The sequence below is a fragment of the Macaca mulatta genome, chromosome 10 (genome assembly GCF_049350105.2).
Source record: "Macaca mulatta isolate MMU2019108-1 chromosome 10, T2T-MMU8v2.0, whole genome shotgun sequence".
NCBI lineage: Eukaryota > Metazoa > Chordata > Mammalia > Primates > Cercopithecidae > Macaca > Macaca mulatta.
Window position 1 is genome coordinate 94,561,827 of NC_133415.1, and position 5,997 is coordinate 94,567,823.

A 5,997-nucleotide genomic window follows, 5' to 3' on the forward strand; every position below is an offset into this window, starting at 1 on the left:
CCAGGCTGGTCTTGAACTGCTAACCTTAGGTGATCTACCTGCCTCGGCCTCCCAAAGGGCTGGGAATACAGGCGTGAGCTACTGAGCCTGGCTGAAACACCAATATTTATTCTCCTCTCTCTCTCTCTCTCTTTTTTTTTTTAAAAAATAACAGAGGCCTGATTTATTTGGGGTGGCAAAGACCTGATACTGAACAAAAAGATCCTAACCTTCTTTGCAACTAGGTGTGGGCCCGTATCTAAGTTCTGATCAATGCAATATAAACCGGAAGTATCACGAGGACCTTCTAGATATACTCCTTAAGGGGATCTGGCCTTCCTGGGTGGTGAATCCCTTCTTCTCTTTACCCAGGGCTGTAGACAAAATGGCTGCAGCCTCATTTGCCATTTGGTGTCAAGAGGCGACGTGTTACTGATGAAAGGGCAGACTAATAGCAAGAGTCTTTCCTCCCAGACCTCATACTGGCTCTGGATTGCTTACCTCTAGACTTTAACCTGAGGGAAAAATAAACCCCCTCACTTAAGCCATTGTTATTTTGTTTTTGTCGTAAGCTGGTAATTCTAATCCTAAATTGGTACGGTATCTATTCTTCACGACAGCGCTGCCAGGCAGGCACATTTGTGCCCATTTTATAGGAAAGTGAAGCTTGGAATGATTAAGTGTTAGAACCTAGATTAGAACCCAGGATAGCACGTAGGATACTTTTAGCTGTGAATAACTGAACAGAGTTTCTCAGTCTTCTCTGAAGATAGTAATTGCCTGGGGAGCTTGCTAAATATATATAACAGACTGCTGGCCTTCCCCGTGGACATGCTCACTTAGTAGGTCCACGTTAAGGCCTTGGGAGGCTACTTTATCTCAAATAAGCAGGCCAGGCTGTCTTTATCCTCAGGAAGCCCGTGTGAATTCTAAGGTGGATGAAGACCAAGGGCAGGCAGCTCACACAGTAAGGAGGTAGATACTTTGCCTTAGAAGACTTCCGTGAGCATAGGAATCATTTGCAGAGCTTGATAGTATCATTTGTGGAGATTTCAGATTCTGGGCTCCAGTTTTTATTTAAAAAAAGTCAGTACATCTTTCATGGAACCTGGGCTTTTGGATTTTTGAAAAGTTTCCCACATGAGCCTATTGCGTGTGATTCATAGAGTCCAGCTTGTGGGACTCTGGTTTAATAGGAGCACAGGCATTGGAGTGTGATGAACTGGGGTTTGAATCCCGTTGCTGCATTTATTTGCTGGATGGCCTGTAGCAGGCTAATTAAGCCTTCTGTGTCTCAGGTTTTACCATTTTCGAATTGAAGAAAAAAGTATAAGGCTTACCTCGCAGAGTTGTTGTAAGGATTAAATGAGATAATTTATGTAAAGCTCTTAGCTTTGCATAAATATGTTCTCAATAGATGGTGGCTATTGTTATTATCATACCCCATGCACACATCTTGCAAACAGTGTGGGCACAGAGTTCTATTACTATGGATAATTTATACAAATCTTAAGGGAACCACGATTCAGTGAAGGCTGGTACAGGAAGCTGGGACTCCCCTTTCTCTCCCCAGCGACCTCTGGCCCTGAGAGTGAGTGACCTGCCTGTGCACACAGAGGTTGAGTAAAAATGTTACAGGATACACTCTTATGTCCCCTAGCAGCCACCTTCTACTCTCCTTTTTTTCTCTCTTCTTTCCCAACCATTCTGTCCAAGAATTACCGTCTACACTCAGTGGCTCAATTTTCTCACTTCCCATCCCCTCCTCCATACACTGCAGTCTGAATTCTGCTGGCCCTGCTTTACTGAAGTGACTCCACAAGGCTGCCAGTGGCTTCCATGTTGCCAAATCCATGGGTTCTTTTAAAGTCCTCATCTCATTTGAGTCCTCTGCAACTTTTGCTGTTGCTGTCTGCTTATTTCTTCTTGGAAATTTTCTCTCTTGGCTTCCAGGCCTTCATTGCTCTGTTTCTCCTTTTAAATCTGTGACCACATTTTTAGCTTTTGTAGAACCTCTACCTCATCCATGTCCTATATGGCTCTGTTCTCTATCATTTTGATCCTTCATTTGCTCCTAGTTCCTTTTTACTGTTCCTCTTTTTCTCTGACCAGAGCCCACTATCACTGAACTCTTCAAAGTTCCAGGTCTTAATAAATTTTCTGTCTTCTTAGGATATCCTGGTCTAATGTGGCCTTTTGCTTCTTTCCTCCATGAGGCAGCTTAAGACAGGCCTCAGCAGTGTGCTCCAAAGTCTCCTTCACGAGTGTTCCTAGGAAGCTCAGCAGCACCCATTAAAACAGAACCTGGATTTCCTGTAGATTAGGCCCTGGGGTGACCCTGAGGTACCCTTGTTTCCAGTTATACTGCTGGAGGAGAGAAAGTCAACCCATCCATCCCCTTAGCTCAGGCCCTAAGGCCTTGTGTCTAGGTCGTTGTTCTGCTGACACCCAGTGCCTTTCAGAGTAGTTGGTCCCATTCCTGACACTGACTTGTTAGACTTTGGGCCTTGCTTTTACCTTTCTGGTTTTGGCTTTCTCATCAATGAAATGTGACAATTGGATGACTCAACTTCATGTTGAATAACCCATTATTTTTGATTTAGAAGTGACTCTGAGGTCACTTCTAATTCTCTGGCACCATCATAACCAGCTTTTTCATCAATTGCACATCCTCGATACTCCTAGGACTCTGCTACGGAAATCCTCTCCCAAGTGCATGAAGACGTGTGCATACGAGAATGTTCACTTGTGTGAACCCAATTGCTCATCAAGAGGGGACTGGTTAAAGAACTTATTAAAGTATATGCTCTGGGGCTGTGCTTCTCAAAATAGACAGTCTGTTGTTTGTTACTGGCCGACTAGGAGATAAGGAACTTGAGCCAGAATGTAAATAATGACTTTATCAAGAGAGTCTTTCTGACAAAAAGAAAAATATATCTATAGTTGACCCTTGAACAACATGGGTTTGAACTGCACAAGTCCGTTTATGTGTGGATTTTTTTCAATAAAAATTAGACCAAATATGCCTGCCTGTCTTACCTCCCTTTCCCCTTCTCCACCTCTTCCACCTCTGCCACCTCAGAGGCAGCAAGACCAAAGTTTTCTTTTCCTCCTCCTCCTCCTCCTCCTCCTCCTCCTCAGCCTACTCATTGTGAAGATGGTGAAGATGTAGACCTTTATGACAGTCCACTTCCAATTAACGAATTGCAAATACGTTTTCCTTATTTTATTAATATTTTATTTTCTCTAGCTTATCTTATTGTAATAATACAGCATAAAATACATATAACATGTGCCAATCCACTGTTTATGTTGACTGGTAGGTTTCCAGTTAACAGTAGGATATTAATAGTCATGTTTTGGGGATAGTCAAAAGTTATGGGTGGATTTTCGATTGCCTAGGGGTCATTGCCCCTAACCCCTGTGTTGTTCAACGGTCATGGGTATATATCAACAGAAATAAACAGTGCACTTAGAGACATAGTTGATTTGCATTCTGGTGTAAGCTCCTCCCTTATCTTTTCTCAAGCCAGTAGCAAACGGTTTCTGCACTGGTAAACAGACCAAACTTTGAGTAGCATTGCTAAAGTGTAACAAAAATGAGCTACAGATGTAGAGCAAACGATGTCTAAGATACATTGTTTGTTTGTCTCACTCTGTCCTCCAGTCCGGAGTGCTGGATCATAGCTCACTGCAGCCTGGAACTCCTGGGCTCAAGTGATCCTCCCATCTCAGCTTCCTGAGTAGCTGGGACTACAGGCGCATACCAGCATACCGGGCAAATTTCTCGGCCTTGCAAAGTGTTGGGATTACAGGTGTGAGCCACAGTACCTGGCCAAAATACATTGTTAAAAGAAAAAACTATGCCACAGAACAGTATGGTGTTTTCAAAAGCAATGCTCTAGACAAAAAGGGATATATAGGCACAGAGATATGCTGGTAGATGCATGAAACATTTCTGGAATAAGTCCTAAGAAATTAACGTGGTTACCTCTGGCGAGTGCAGCTGGGAGTCTGGGGTAAGAGACCTCTTTCTTTGTTGTATATCCAATCTGCTGTGCAGTAGGTACTCCCCAGTACAGCGTAGTGGCTTTGAATCCGTCATCCTGATTGGTCTGTGCCCTAGTTGCAACAGTCATTAAATATTTTGAATGTCACTCCTTTTACTGTTTGAACAACAACAAAACACACAAAAAACAAAAAATACTACATGCATGCATCTCTTTCTCTCTTTCTTTCTTTCTCTCTTTCTTTCTCTCTTTCTTTCCCTTCCTTCCTTCCTTCCTTCCTTCCTTCCTTCCTTCCTTCCTTCCTTCCTTCCTTCCTTCCTGTCTTTCTTTCTTTCTTTCTTTCTTTCTTTCTTTCTTTCTTTCTTTCTTTCTTTCTTTCTTTCTTTCTTTCTTTCTTTCTTTCTTTCTTTCTTTCTTTCTTTCTTTCCTTTCTTAACGGAGTTTTGCTCTTGTTGCCCAGGCTGGAGTGCAATGGCACCATCTTGGCTCACTGCAACCTCCGCCTCCCGGGTTGAAGCCATTCTCCTGCCTCAGCCTCCCGAGCAGCTGGGATTACAGGTGCCCGCCACCATGCCCTGGTAATTTTTTGTATTTTTAGTAGAGCCAGGGTTCCACCATGTTGGTCAGGCTGTTCTTGAATGCCTGATCTCAGGTGATACACCTGCCTCGGCCTCCCAAAGTGCTGGGATTACAGGCATGAGCCACTATGCCCAGTCATCACTTTCGTATTTAAAAATAAACTAGTGGCTGGGCATGGTGGCTCACGCCTGTAATCTCAGCACTTTGGGAGGCCGAGGCAGGCAGATCATGAGGTCAGGAGTTTGAGACCAGCCTGCCAACATGGTGAAACCCCATATCTACTAAAAATACAAAAAAATTAGCTGAGTGTGGTGGCGCACACTGTAATCCCAGCTACTCAGGAGGCTGAGGCAGGAGAATCACTTGAACCTGGGAGGCAGAGGTTGCAGTGAACTGAGATTGCACCATTGCACTCCAGCCTGGGCGACCGAGTGAGACTCCATCTCAAAAACTAAAATAAATAAACAAATAAATGATTAATTAAAAACTAGCTATAGAGAGAACACTAATCTCCTAGAGCCCCCATTTGTTGAATAACAAGCCTCCTCGTTTCATTTTTTTACAGACATTTCTTCCCTCTGTTCTCTCCACTGGGTCTAGGAACAAGGGTTTGCTCTCTGTCAGTGCTTTGGCGTTTTTCTCCTGCAGATACATTCACAAGAAGTCATCTTGGTTCACAGCATAGTGATGAAGAGGGCTCAGGGTCCAGAGGGCTGATTATGGTTCTAATTTGCAATTATACAGTGATTTTTCACACTGCTCATGAATCCTGAGTTCCTCCCTGTTTGGGTTGGAGAGTTAGAGGGATCTGATTTGACTGAAGTAGTATAGGCTGTGATTATCATAAGAATTTGGCATAGTAAATTGAATTGGAACATATTGGGCAACAGATGTAAATTATTTCCTTTCATTTGTCACTCCTACACAACTGTATATTTACTGTTTGTGGCTGGCCCGGTGTAGAAAAGTGAAATGACTTATCCTAATGCCTTTGAAATGGGAATTGTTGAGACATCTGAGTAGCCTCTTCAAATTCAAGATGCAAACAGATTGTGCTGCTGTTTGGAGGGAGCATGGAGCTGAAACAATATCCCTGGAGTCTAGCAGTTATTAATTTTTTTTCTTTTTTAATTCTAGTGCTCTAGGCCCAACTACTGTGGTGCTGGATGGATGTTTTAAATATTTGCATATACAATTTTTTTTTAAACTCTTAATTCTGTGTAATAAAAAAGTTGGGCCGGGGCAGTGGCTCATGCCTATAATCCCAGCACTTTGGGAGGCCGAGGTGGGCAGATCGCCAGAGGTCAGGAGTTTGAGACCAGCCTGGTCTACTTGGTGAAACCCCGTCTCTACTGAAAATACAAAAAAAAAAAAAAAAAAGCTGGGCGTGGTGACGGGTGCCTGTTATCCTAGCTACCGTGAAGGCTGA